Source organism: Gossypium raimondii, chromosome 4 (assembly GCF_025698545.1).
Source record: "Gossypium raimondii isolate GPD5lz chromosome 4, ASM2569854v1, whole genome shotgun sequence".
Lineage (NCBI taxonomy): Eukaryota > Viridiplantae > Streptophyta > Magnoliopsida > Malvales > Malvaceae > Gossypium > Gossypium raimondii.
The window spans coordinates 4,918,431-4,933,603 of record NC_068568.1 but is presented as its reverse complement, the minus strand read 5'-3'; the positions used below and the strand labels follow the sequence as shown (position 1 = coordinate 4,933,603).

Genomic DNA, 15,173 nt, shown 5'->3' with positions numbered 1-15,173 from the left:
TCTATAATTTAAAAAAATTAAAACTGCGGATTGAGTTTTAGCTCCATTGGTATGTGCATTGTTGCTAATGCAGAAAAACATGAATTCGCATCATCATCCTATTTATGGGTTGAGAGGAGTTATGAGTAATTTTAGACATGCTCTAAAAAAAATAGATATGATTGAAAATGTTTATTTTTATGAATCCAAATCACAAAATAGGCCGAACAAATTGCTTAATAGAAAAGAAAAAGCAGAAAAAAGAATCACAAAGATAAAACAAACATTATTTAAAGATCCTCACAAAAGAAAGGAACCTCGGAAGGGCTTAGGCCTTAGAGGACCTAAACCAGCGTCAGCATGAGTCCAATTCCCAGTGTGATGCATGCATGCAAATTTTCCCCGTTAGACGATTTTGGAGGTGGTGGTGAGCCTCCAGAAGGTGTCCCAGGAGGTGATTTTGGTGAATTTGCTGCCGCTGCCGTGGTGTCTACTTCAGTCTTCATTCCTTGGCCACAATGTCCTGCTGCCACAGATGAAGTATCGCTTTCCTGGGGTAGACAATGGTATCACTGTGTTGCCACCGGTATGTGTCTTCATTGGGTTACTTGTTCCGCAGGAGTCGTAGTTTGCCTTTGTAACTTCAAGCACATCATGGTTCGTCGTGTACTTGAAAACTGCAGATAAAACAGGTTACTAAAAACTCATTATTAATGCATGCAATCACTATCATACATAGGCCTACGACTTACTCAGATTATCTCCGACTGAAAATGTTTGAGATACAGCCCAAGCTTGTAGGTCAGTGCTTGTATCCCAGCCTCCACCGGGAGCTCCAACTGTATGATTGGCCGCCATGGCTAACTGGAAGAGCATGGCTATGGCAGCTAAACATACTAATGCTCTTTGCACTGCCATTTTCCTGGCTATGAATTAGGTGATCAAATTTTGGCCTTGAAAGAACAGATTGATTGGGATTTGGGTTGTACTAGGAGTTATTTATATAAAGCAAGATGGACCATGTTTTTTAATAAAATTAATGCTTTCTTCTCTTGTCTTCTTCACCCAAACCGTTTTATTATAGATTTTCCGAAGGTTGTTGTTTACTTATTGTTCAGAGTAATACTATAGTATGGTATAATAATTGTTGATTGGTTTGGTCATAGCAATCAACCAATCAAAGCTGCCCTTATCTTTTGACTTAGACATATAAGAACTCCTTCAAGCAATATTCTTGTGTTTGTATATATATAATTTGATAGACTGCTTAATACATTTATATATGGATTTATATAGACTTTATATATATATGATTGTATTTGATATACTATTAATATATATTAGAAATTCTATTACACGCGTATACGTGTGGAAACCACGAAATTAGAATACAGATGTGTATTTAAAAATAACATACAATAAATAACGGAATGTATTCACTACATTAGAATAGGCTTTTAGCGGCACTTTTTGCGGCGTTTGGAACAAAAGCGCCACAAAAAATCAAGCATTAGCGGCGATTTAGCCAAAGCGCCGCTAAAGGTAGAGCATCAGCGGCGATTTTCCGGAAGCGCCGCTAAAAATAGGAATTAGCGGCGTTTTATATAAAGCGCCACAAAAAACCTAAGAACAACTACGTCGTCTTTGCGATTTTTTAAACCTTTAGCGGCATTTTTATCTAAGCGCCGCTAATGCTCGGGTCTTTAGCGGCGTTTTTATCTGACCGCCGCTAATGCTCTGGCCTTTGGCGGCGTTTTTGATTGAGCGCCACTAATTCTCTTGTCTTCAGCGGCGTTTGTAGCTAAGCGCCGCTAATGTATTTACCTTTAGCGGCGTTTTTGCCGAAGCGCCGCTAATAGTAACAAAAATCTTATAAGTTGAAATAATTAATATTTTGTTCTATTTATTATATACTGGTACAATTTACATTTAAATTATAATTAACAAATAATATTGATTAATATAAAAAGTTTTTATTAAAGAGAAGTCGTATATATATAACAGCTAACTATTTATTACTAATTTTCAATTACAGTTGATTTAAACTACTTTACGAGAGAAAATATATTAAATTATGAATAAAATAAAATATAATAAAACTTAAATTGTTGTATTGTAAAGAATAAATTAAAAATAGAATTAACTTTTCATAAGAGTAATAAATTTTGGTAGTATTGTTCGACTAAATAAATCAAAGGAATTAATATAATACACCAATTTCTACAAAATATATATATATATATATTAACAATTAATTATTGACTATATTTTATGATTATATATATTAAAGATTTAGGGAATTTTTTTATGGACGGTATTTTAAGGAGTACGGGGTATAGATTTAAGGTTTGGGATTTAAGGTTAATTTAGGGGTTAGAGGTTTAGCGGTTTGAAATTTAGGGTTTCAACAGTCATGTTAGGGTTTAATTTAGATTTGTTTTTGATTATTTTTTATGGTAAATATATATGTTCTTATATATTTGTAAAATAGATCCAGAATAAATTTAATTTATTGAATATTATAATAGGTAGATCATGATCACTTTATGCATGTCGATTGATAATTTATAATTTGAGACTTGCTAAATGATACAATTAATTATCTTGTATATTTAAAACATTTAACCCAAATATTTAACGGCCATTTGATATTTTTGATATATATGGATATATATATAGTTATTAATTATTTAATTTGTATATATAGGACCAAAATAATCTTGGTATAAATAAATAAACAAATAAATAAGTAGGTAATTATGTATTTGTTAAATAAATAGGTAATTAATTATTTAAATGTAAGACACAAAAAGGGAAATTTAGCGGCGTTTCTATATAAAAACGCATAAAAGGTAACCTTTACGGCGTTTTAGTCAAAACGCATACAAATATTGCAATATCTGACGTCGTTACGTGTTAGGGAATCAGTTTCTATTGTGGCGTTTTATAGGTAAGCGCCTCTAATATTCTTGAAACTCTATCAGAACGGCGTCGTTTCAGTTGAATGATGTACTCTATTACTGGCGTTTTTCGGGAAAACGCCGCAAATATGTCTACAATTTTGTGAAAACGTCACCGTTTGTTTGTGTAATTGAAAATTTAATGTTTAGGGGTTAGGGGGATTTAGGGGTTAAGGGTTATGCTTTAGAGGTTAGGGGATTTAGGGGTAAGGGGTTATGGGATTATGAATTTGGGGTTTAGGGTTTCAACGATTATGTTAGAGTTTGAGTTTAGATTAATTAGTTTTATTAATTTTTATATTAAATATGTTCTTATATATTTCTAAAATATATAATAATAAATCTAATATATTGAAATTATGAGTATATAGTTTAAATTTATTTATTTATCAATAAAATTAAATATTATAAATTTCAAACTTTATACAAAAAAATAAATATTATAAAGATAATATTACAAAAAGTTTTTACTATTAATTATTGTTTAATCAATTATAACTATTTTATGATTATTAAAGATTTAGGGATTATTTTGGATGGCCGTGCTATTTTAAGGATTAGGGGGTATGGATTTAAGGTTTGGGATATAAGGGTTAGGGGTTTAGGGGTTACGAGTTATGGGCTAAGGGTTAGTGGTTTAGAATTTAGGGTTTAGGGTTTCAGGGGTTGGATAAGGGTTTTAGGTTAGTTTAGATTAATTTCTTTAAATAATATTTTAAAAAATAAATTTAAAGTACCAACTGATATATTTAAATATTATTTTAAATAGAATTAAGTTTAATAAGTTCAAAAATAGTTTGATATATTTTATATGGATGGATATATTTAGGACCAAATACATAAGAAATGAAATAAAACAAAAACAAAAAATGACAAAAAAAAATCTAAAATTTACAAAACGGCGCCATTTTCGAATAGTTAAACTTTTAGTGGCATTTAGGGGTTAAACGCCGCAACTGTGGGAAGCAGTAGTGGCGTTTGTTCAAGAAACGCCGCAAAAGTGTCTTTAAAATTTGAGTAAACGACGCCGTCTGTCTACACGATTTTTAACTTATAAAAAGTTTAGAATTAATTACTTGAAACGTCACCGTTTGGCTTGTTGTACATTAAGTAGTAGTGGCGTTTTGGTGATAGCGCCGGAAATTTTGGAATCAATAGCGGCGAGTTTTCAGTAAACGCCGCAAAAGGGTATTAAAACAATGTCTAAAGGGCGCCGTTTCTGTATTCGAATTTTAACTTAGCATTTTCTCTATATTAATTCAACGGTGCCGTTTCTGTTAATTTCTAGTGGCGTTTTCGCGGGAAACGCCGCAAAAGTGACTTAAAATATTAGCTAAACGACGGCGTTTAGCTTAAGCAAATTATTTTTTAGTGGCGTTTTTTATAGAAAATGCCAGAAATATGCGTTAAAGCTTTATTAAACGGCGCCGTTTCAGATTATAACTTAGATTTTTAGTGGCGTTTTTTGGAAACGCCGCAAATATACAAGCAATAGTGGCATTTTCCTAAGAAACGCCGGAATGGTGTCGTAAAATTTTGGCAAAACGACGCCGTTTCTGTTCATCGTGTTTTAACTTATCACTTTCTCTATAAGGCAGAACACAAACAGAAACAGAAGCAGATAGGACAAAACGAAAGCGATAGAAACGAAAGAGAAAATACAAAGGAAAAAAGAGAAAATACAAAACGAAAGCGATAGAAACGATAGAAACGATGCAACAGTTGAGTCAATCTTGACAGGATACTATCAAAGTTGCGGAATTTGTGGTTAAAAGGTAAGCTTTTTTTCTTTTAAAACACTGTATCTTGATTTAGGGTTTGGGTTCAGTGGAATTTGGGGATTTGGGGTTTAGAGTCCAAGTTCAATCACCAAGCTTTGGCCAGTTTGTTTGGGAATTCGGGGAATTTGGGAATTTTTGCGTGTCTAGGGTTTGGGAAGAAGTACCGATCCTGTGCTTCCTTTCTAGTTTGTTATTCTCATTGTTGAAGAGTTAAAAATAACAGTTGTTCTTATGTTCAAGTTTTGTTCCCCAGAATTAACACTGCATTTGGCCAACTGTTAAAGAAAGGAGAACTCAAAATTGTGGATTAACCATTTATTCTTGCCTTATTGATCATTTCGTATTTAGGTAAGTTTCCTGATATTATTTTAATCAAAATGTCCTTACTTTTATTCCTTCTGATTTCAGAGTTGAATTTATTTAGTTATTACTAAAAAGGGGTAAACAACTGAACTAAAACTGTTGCATCGTTTACTCTTCGACAATCTCTAATTTTAGTTGACTTCACTGTGAATTTCCTCAAATAAGCATCACAGTTTTGTGCAACGGCTTGGAAATTCTTGTGCATTTTAAAGTGTCTGCGAGAAAAACTTATTGGATGGGGCTGGACAAAGCCTAATTTATTCATATATTGTTGAGGCTTTGGAGTAATTTAGTATAAAACTGCATCTACAGGTAAATGCTTTAGCTGTTCTTCCTTCTTTATATATTTTAAAATTTTTCTCCATTTTGCAGTAAAAATTGTTGAAAGTAATTTTCTTAGAACGAAAAATATCAACTTTCCAGCACTCTGTAATTAGCTCTGTAGTTGGTAAACAATGTTAAACTATATTACACGATTTTTACTGCTCTGTTCCTACATGTCTGTTCTGCTTTGAGGCTACACCGAGTTCCTACATGTCTGTTCTGCTTTGTTCAATGAGTCGACTTAGTTCTCTGCTATTTGTTTCTTACACACGAGATTTGGATATTGTATATACATTGTAAAAATGGGCTACCCGATTTAACAGAATGTTAAATACATGACTTACTAAAATTAGCTTTTACTGTTTTATTTAATTATAAATATATTATTAATTTATTTAACGTAAGGCAGAAAAATAAATTTATTTTCAATTATCTAATAAATATATTTTATCTTTCACCAAGTTTCCACATTACATAAAACATATTTCGAGGTTCATTTTTCGTTTGTTAAATATCTTTAGAAAATGGTTAGCTAGGGCCTAGAAAACAACATTAAAGTTATTAAAACTAATATGGTTTTCAATTTATGACTCGGGTTGGGTTAATTAGTTTTAGACTAAATAATTAAAATTTCAAGCTTTTGTATTCTTTGTATATTTGATGTTCAATCTCCAAATTTTATTTTTAATAATTAAGTCTCTTTATTTTTAGAATTTAAAATTGGAGTTCATTTGTTTACACTATTAATATTTTTCTATTAAATTTGTTGTTGTGACATTATAAGAGTTTAACACATTCTAATGGACCTGAATTTAACAAAGAAGTTTAATGAAATTAAAAATTTTAAAATTCTCATAAGCATTTTAATTAAAATAAGATATTTCATTTAACTAATAGCATTATAAACATTGAGATACATGTCAAAATTAAAATATAAATATAAAATCTCAAATTTAAGAATAGTATAAGGACCAAAATTAAAATTTGACTAATTTTATATATCAAGACATTATAAAACTAAAAGAACTATAGTAAGAATAAGAGAGAGAGGAGACACAAAAGTGAAAGGATAATTTACTTTTCTTAGCTTCAATAAGCTTGTACATATCATTTAATTAATTAATATACATAGATTACATAACTTACATTAATATTATACATAAATTACATAACTTAATTAATTAATTAGTATTATACATAACTTACATTAATATTATACATAAATTACATAACTTAATTAATTAATTAGTATTATACATAAATTACATAACTTACATTAATATTATACATAAATTACATAACTATTTTAATTAATATACATAAATTACATAACTTACATTAATATTATACATAAATTACATAACTTAATTAATTAATTAATATTATACATAAATTACATAACTTAATTAATTAATTAATATTATACATAAATTACATAACTTAATTAATTAATTAATATTATACATAAATTACATAACTTAATTAATTAATATACATAAATTACATAACTTACATTAATATTATACATAAATTACATAACTTAATTAATTAATATTATACATAACTTACATAACTTACAACTTACATAACTTACATTTTATTAATTATTCATAAATTACATATTATACATAAATTACATAACTTAATTAATTAATATTATACATAACTTACATTTTTTAATTATTAAGTAAATTACATAACTTACTTAATTTTCATAATAAATAACTTACATAACTTACAACTTACATAACTTACATTTTTTAATTATTCAGAAATTACATAACTTACTTAATTTTCATAATAAATAACTTACATAACTTACATAATACATAACTTATATGACTTACATAACTTACATAGCATAATTTTCATAAGACACAACTTACATAATTTTCATACATAAATAACTTACATAATACATAACTTACATAGCTTAATTATACTTATTCCTAAATCCTAAACCCGTGCAATTTATTGTCAAGATTAGGCTTCAAGAAATAAGAAATGGACCGGTCTTGGATGAATTTGTCAAGGGTAAGCGACGGTTATCGAAATGGAGTACAAACTTTTCTAAATTTTGCATTTCAATATGCAAGCCAAGAGAACATGATTCTTTGCCCGTGTAAGAAGTGTGTCAACATAAACTGGCATTATCGTGAAGTTGTATACGAGCATCTAATTGTTGATGGGTTTGTTCGTGGTTATAAACAATGGTTTTTTCATGGAGAATGCCCGCCTAGTACTTCCTCTTCAAGGATGGATATATCTTATGATAGTACTACTTACCATCAGTCTGTTAGAGGGGATGACATGGAAGGGATGTTGCGGGAAGCATTTAATATTCACAGTCATGGTTTACAGTCGTTCCCACCCGACTTTGTGCCATCTAATGATTGTAATCTCGGTGGAAATACTTTTATCGAACCCGGAAGAAGTGTACATCATGAAGAGTCGAATGGAGAAGCGACAAAGTTTTACGCGCTACTTAATGAGATGAACGAAGAACTATATGAGGGATCGAAATTTTCAAAAATGTCTTTCTGCATTCGTCTTTTCCAGTTAAAATGTTTGGGAGGGTGGACCGGGAACTCATTGACAATGCTGTTAGAGTTTTTGAGAGAAATGTTTCCGTTTGCAAAAATCTCTCAGTCATGCAAAGATATGAAGAAAATGATAAAAGACTTAGGTCTTGGGTACAACAAAATCCATAGTTGCCCGAATGATTGCATGTTGTATTGGGGCGGTCGGAGAAACCAACAGTGCTGTCATGTATGCGGCGAATCCCGTTGGATAAATAGAACACAGAAGATGGGAACGATGATAAAAATGATGCACAGCCAAGAAAGAAGCCGGTTAAGATTTTACGGTATTTTCTGCTGATACCAAGGCTTCAAAGGCTTTTCATGTCATCGAAGACAGCGGAGTCAATGACGTGGCACCATGAAGGACGAACCGATAATGGATTATTAAGGCATCCGGCAGATTCTTTAACTTGGAAATCATTTGACAATAAATTTTCAAGCTTTGCAAGCGATCGCAGGAGTGTGAGGCTTGGCCTAGCATCTGATGGATTTAATCCTTACAAGATCATGAGTATTGCATACAGTACTTGGCCAGTAGTGCTTGTTCCTTACAATCTGTCTCCGTGGATTTGCATGAAGCAATCTTCCCTTATCTTATCTATGATTATCCCTGGAGAGAAAGGGCCCGGGAATGATATCGACATTTATTTACAGCCACTTATTGAAGAGTTAAAACAATTATGGGCTGGTGTCGAGACATACGATGTGCTGAGAAAGGAGAACTTTAATTTACGTGCAGCTTTGATGTGGACCATTAATGACTTCCCCGCTTATGCCAATTTATCCCGTTGGAGTACCAAGGGTCGTTATGTGTGCCCTTGTTGTGCTGCACAAACATGTTCGCAATGGTTATACAATGGGAAGAAGTTCTCTTACATGGGGCATCGTCGGTGGTTACCGAAAAATCATAGATTTAGATTTTAAAGTTCGGCATTTGACGGTACTGAAGAGTTCAGAGAAGCTCCTTCGCAGACAAGTGGATCTAAAATATTGTTAATGTTGGAAGATATGAATTTCAGTTATGGGAAGATGAATCAACCGCCAAACACGCAAAGAAATAGAAGATCAAATGATGAAGCTGATGATAACTCCGATGAAGAGGATGATCCTAATGAGGCGGACTTGTGGAAAAAAAGAAGTATCTTCTTTGAGTTGCCTTATTGGGAGAACCACCTTTTACGACACAATCTTGATGTTATGCATATTGAGAAAAATGTCTGCGAGAACATTGTCTGTACAATTTTGAATGTAGACGGAAAATCAAAAGATAATTTTCAGAGTCGACTTGATTTAGTTCAGATGGGAATTCGACCTGATCTTCATCCGAATCCACTTCCAAATGGTAAATATCGGTTGCCGCCTTCTATTTTCTCAATGTCGAAGACAGAGAAAGAAGTGTTCTGCATGGTGTTGAAGGATATAAAGGTTCCAGATGCGTATGCATCAAATATATCTCGATGTGTTAGTGTTAAAGATCGAAGACTATATTCGCTAAAATCACATGACTATCACATCTTGATGCAAGATTTACTGCCAGTTGCTCTACGATGTTGTATTTCGAAGAAGGTGACGTCTTGTATAATTGAACTATCCAATATAATGAAAGCCATTTGTGGCAAAATTTTGGATGTTCAAGAACTTCAGAAGGTACAGGATCGAGCCGCTTTAACTTTATGCAACATGGAGAAAATCTTCTCACCTTCCTTCTTCACTATTATGGTTCACTTGATAATCCATCTCCCGCATGAAGCAATTCTTGGCGGACCCGTTTTCTATCGATGGATGTATCCCATAGAAAGGTGTTAATTACAATTTTTAAAATTTTCCTTCATTCACCTATATGCCTTTAGTTACAACTTTTGATAATGTTGTATACCGTGTTTAGGTTCCTATCCAAATTAAAGTCTTATTGCCGCAACAAGCGTTATCCAGAAGGATCGATTCTTTGAAGGCTACTTGGCAGAGGAATGTATGACCTTCTGTTCAAGATATCTGGAAGATGTTGAAACAAGGTTGAACAGACCAAATAGAAATGCTGGACTCACGGATCATAACTTTGCCGATAATTATTTGTTCCAAAGTTTTGGAGAACCAATCGGTAAAGTTGAAATTGCAGAATTAGATGATTTATCGTGGGTACAAGCACATCGATATGTTTTGTTTCACCACGAATCAATGGAACCTTTACGCAAGTAAGTTCTAGAAATTTGATAAATATTCATTATTTAAAAATTGTTTATAGTCTAACAAACTGAACATATTTTTAACATAGTGAGTACAAACAAATATTGAGATCTCGTTCGCGCTCCCGAAGAACACAACATCGAGATATCAATAAGTTGTTTACAGAATCTTTTCATGAATGGTTAAGCCAAACGGTATGTAATAGGAGCTTTCTCCGACAAATAATAATATTTACTCAAAACATTTTTAATTACTCAGTTTACTTTCCATTCAATAGGTTCGGAGTGGGAAGAACGTCACCGACGAAGTTAAATGGCTTTCCCAAGGTCCAAATTGGGTGGTTAAAAGATGTAGTGCGTTCCTCATAAACGGATTCAGATTTCATACAAAATATCGCGAGAGATTGAGGAGAACGCAAAATTGTGGAATAGTTGTTAATTCCTCAATTACAAGTTATGCTAGTGCTAGGGACAATAATCTGTGGAGGAAATGTGGAATATTTTGGACTTCTTCTGACATAATTGAGTTGGATTACTATGGCAAATGGAAAGTTGTCTTATTTCGAGGTGATTGGGCCGATGTTAATACTGCACGTGGAATCAAGCAAGATCAATTTGGTTTCACAATGATAAACTTCACTCGATTGATTCACACAGGACAACAATTGATTGATGAGTCGTATGTTTTTTCTTCTCAAGTCAAACAAGTTTTTTACTCAAAAGATCCAACTGATGAGGGTTGGTACGTTGTACTCCGTAACATCCCCAGAGACTTGTTTGACATGGGCAGTGGAAGTAGAGATGACATTGACGACATAACACAAACTTTGCCATTTCCAGAACAGAACTTAAACGAAAACATCCCTAGTACTAGTACACAATTTCAATGGGTCCGCCAGGATACGGATGAAGATATTTACGAATTATAATGTAGTAAGCTTTTACGATTATCTAATTATATTTACGAATGATGATATTTCAATTATTTTATGTGATTTTATTGTTGTAACTGTATACTATGTTTTCAACTAGTTTATTTGTATTGCAGATAAAATGCTTAGAAAAAAGTGCAATCGCATCGCATTGTTCAAGGTACTCCAAACTCGGCGGAAACAAACGACCTGAAACAATGATCATTGTTGGATCTTCGAATGTTCCGGTTACACCTGAGGAACCTATAGAAGTTCAAAGTAATTTAACATTTAATTTACATGTGTGTTGACTTCTTGTTTATTTTTTTTAAATTTCGTATATTACAATACTTTTATTTTTCAGATGAAACTGGTGGGACGCGGAGAGTTCGCGGACGTACGGTACTGAGCGATTTATACGAGCTAGATCCAGTCGAGTGTGTCCAAGTATCTAGTAATAGCTTTGGTCAGCCTGTTGGATCAGAAGCTCGCCTTTTAGTAGGATACATAGGCATTCTAGCACGGAATGCAAATATGTTGCCAATTAACTTCGAGTCATGGCATAAAGTGCCCGAGAGTAACAAGAATCAAGCTCTCGATAACATTAAGGTAACAAAACGTGTATGTCATATATAATACTTGGGTTTAAGTTTCGTTTACATTTACTTTCTTAAGTTGTGTTTTTTGTAGTCGAGATTTTGCTCTAAATGTCTCCGATGCTTATGTAAAGAAGGCATTGGGAAAAAGATGGAGAGACAATAAGAGCACTTTAAAGAAAGACTATTTTAAGACAAAAACAACACTCGACGAGAGATTACAAAATGTCCCACCGGGAATGCTGAGGTACCAGTGGGAAGAGGTCGTTAGATTTTGGACTTCGAAGAAAGGAGAGGTATGTGTAACTTATAAAATTTTGTAATTATTTTAGTGTATAGTATTTCCTAATTAATGTACTAATGGTTATATAATGTAGGATCGTGAACGAGTTGGAAAAAATAGTAGGCAGCAACAAAAATTCACTCACACAGCTGGGTCGAAAAGTTTTGCGTGTGTAGCTCATGCAGAGGTATTTTGAATTTTTTAATATTGGCAGATATTTATTACTTTCTATCAATTAATATTTTTACTATTGTATTGTAGGAACTGTCGTCCGGTCAAAAAGTTGGACGCCTTCAACTTTTTGACATTACACATAGGAAGAAAGATGGAAACCCTATGACTCCTGAAGCTGCAGAAATTATGGTACGTTTGCTTAATACAATTTCACTTGTTTTAATTAAAATTAGTGTTTATTTTCTAATGATTTATTTCATTTATTGTAATGCAAATATTTTTAAGTTATGTTGCATTGGTTTTTTAATATATATTGCGTTCCTAACTATGTGATTTATTTTTTAGGAAAAATTAAAGGATAAAAAGGCGGAGTACGAAGCGATTGCTTCCAGTGATAGTTCTGTTCATATTGACAACATTGATAACCGGATTATCACTGAAGTTTTGGGTCCTGAAAGGTATGGTCGGGTTCGATTTCAAGGATCTTTTGTTAACCCATCCCAATATTTTGGATCTAGCTCGCAACAATATATGCCTTGAGAGTCGAGTAAGTCAAGTTCAGAGGTTAAGAAACCGGATGGCTCGGATGCAAGCGACAACAACCGAGCAAATTACACAACTTAAAGCGGAGGCAACATCGAGAGAAGCCGAGGTTCAAAAAGATATGAAGAACTCCACTACAACTTAAAGCGATGCAAGAGAGAGAGAAGCGAGGTTCAACGAAAGTATGAAGAACTCAATGACTTAAAGCAGATCTGGCAGAAGAAGAAGCAGAGGCGGCAATGAGAGAAGTACAGTGTGCAATGAGGGAAGCAGAGGCTATAGCGAGGAAGTAGAGGCTGCATGAGGGAAGCAGAGCAGCGTCAAAAGTTCGATGAACTCCAACAGCAGCTTCAGAGTATGATGAAGATGTTTCATGATCATAACGACCGCCGCTTAGACTATCGTGTAAATATACTTCAATTTTGACTTTTAATTATCATTTTAACTTTTAACATTTTTGTAAGAATAATACGAATTCTATTTTATTTATTGATATTTATTATATTATTTGTTTAATATATAGATTTATTACTTTTGGCTGGTTTAGATATGATTTCTTCTGATTTGTTTTTACAGGAGGGCTGAAAATACAAAAAAAAATATTTTACAAATCTGCCAAATTTAGTGGCGTTTTTCAAAAAAACGCCACTAAAGGTGTTGGCCTTTAGTGGCGTTTTTGGTAAAAGCGCCGCTAAATATAAGGGTCTTTAGCGGCGTTTGTGGAAAAAGCGCCACTCAAGATCATGGTCTTTAGCGGCGTTTGTGGGGAAAGCGCCGCTAAAGATTAGGTTCTTTAGTGGCGTTTGTGGTTGAAGCGCCGCTAGAGATCAGGGTCTTTTGCGGCGTTTGTGGGAAAAGCGCCGCTATAGACCAACACCTTTGGCGGCATTTATTTCTAAAAATGCCGCTAAAGTTAGCGGCGCAGTCATTAGCGGCTTCTGTTGCGGCGCTTTTCAAAGCGCCGCTAAAAGTATTTGCGGCGCTAAAAAGAGCCGCTAAAGGCCTAAAAAAGCGCCGCTAAAAGCCTGTTTTGGTGTAGTGATTGTTTGAGACTAATTAATCATAATAGCACATGAAATATGTACCATATTAAAATAAAAAAAGATTAAATTGTGAGTAAAACGAAATTTAAACAAATAAATATATCATATTATAAACAAATGTTAAATGCACTACAATTATTTATCATGATTTTATTAACAATTGTTGAGTTAGTGTCGAGTTGATTTGTGACACTAACTCAATTAACAATATTGTTAATATATACAACTAATGGAGATAATAACTTGTGCATATTAAAATAAAAATGTATAAAATATATTAAAATGAGGATTTGGCTGAGTGGTAAATTTTATGTTTTACTAATGGCTGGAGTTTAAATCCCATTATAGGCATATTTTATAATTTGTTTTTTGTAAAAATGAAAAAAAAAACTAAAAATACCCTCAAATAGGAGAACTTATTTAGTTATTTTAATTACGTAAAAACGTTTTCGTAATTTCCTAATCGAGTTGGTGACCCGATTGAGGGTGATACCAAGTCAGTAAAACAATCAATAAAATTTACCCTGGTTCAAAATTTAATCTAAATTATATTAAAAAAATCTACATGTAAGATTAATATTGTTATTTTTAAAATTTATTAACAAGGTATTATTAATGTTTCTATAATCGAATCAATGGTCGGAGTGATTAAACTATCAGTTTTTAGTTTGATTAGTTCGACCGATCTGATCAATTAGTGCAATTTGATTAAATAAATTATTAAAAAAATCATAAAAAAATAAAAACTAAAAAAGCCCGGCTCAATTATTCCATCATCTTCCTCCAAATCGATATACCGATCAATTCTCAATCCAACCAACCGATCCGGTCTGGTTCCAAAAATCTTGAGCAGTATCATAAAGGGTTAATGTACACTTTAGCCTTTGAACTTAGCAACTTGTACTTACTTGATATCTAAACTTATTTTTGAACTGTTAAGTTTTTAATATCAACCAATCAAACTATGACACGTGTATTTTAAGGACCAATTGTATTATGCCATGTGTATTAAAAAAGAAAATTATTAATTTATTTTTCACTTTTTATTAGTTAAAAATAATTTTAAATTAATTAATTAAATATTCATCCCATCACCTTTCTTCTTTCTCTCTTTGTTCCTTCTAACCAATTATAGTGGATAGAAGGAAGCCAGTTTTGGAGATAAACCGGAAGCTCGCTCTGCCTCTAACCCAAAAGACTAAAGATGAATCATTTATGTTCTGATTACAAATGAGTTTTTGACTCGAAAAAAATAAATTAAAATGAGAGGGGAGAGTATTTATAAGGGTAATTTTGAAGAAAAATGAGAGAGAAATGAGTGTGAAATGGGAGTAAAAGTGGTAAAATAACGTTGGTAGTGATAAATTTTAAGGATTTTTTAATCTAATTAATATTTAAAATATATTAGATTAATTTCGTAAATATCTCGAGGCGGGGTAGTTTCATGTTAA

At 32.5% G+C, this 15,173-nt stretch overlaps 1 long non-coding RNA gene and 1 pseudogene across 1 annotated transcript; one reads left to right on the top strand and one right to left on the bottom strand.

The window, feature by feature from the left end:
• Window positions 1–323: 323 nt before the first annotated feature.
• On the bottom strand, window positions 324–3,847 carry LOC105779287 (uclacyanin 1-like; annotated as a pseudogene).
• Window positions 3,848–12,073: 8,226 nt separating this feature from the next.
• LOC128040542 (uncharacterized) lies at window positions 12,074–12,625 on the top strand. Its single transcript, XR_008195171.1, has 3 exons — window positions 12,074–12,149; window positions 12,224–12,325; window positions 12,482–12,625. It is a non-coding gene; the product is annotated as an uncharacterized LOC128040542 (long non-coding RNA).
• Window positions 12,626–15,173: the final 2,548 nt, after the last annotated feature.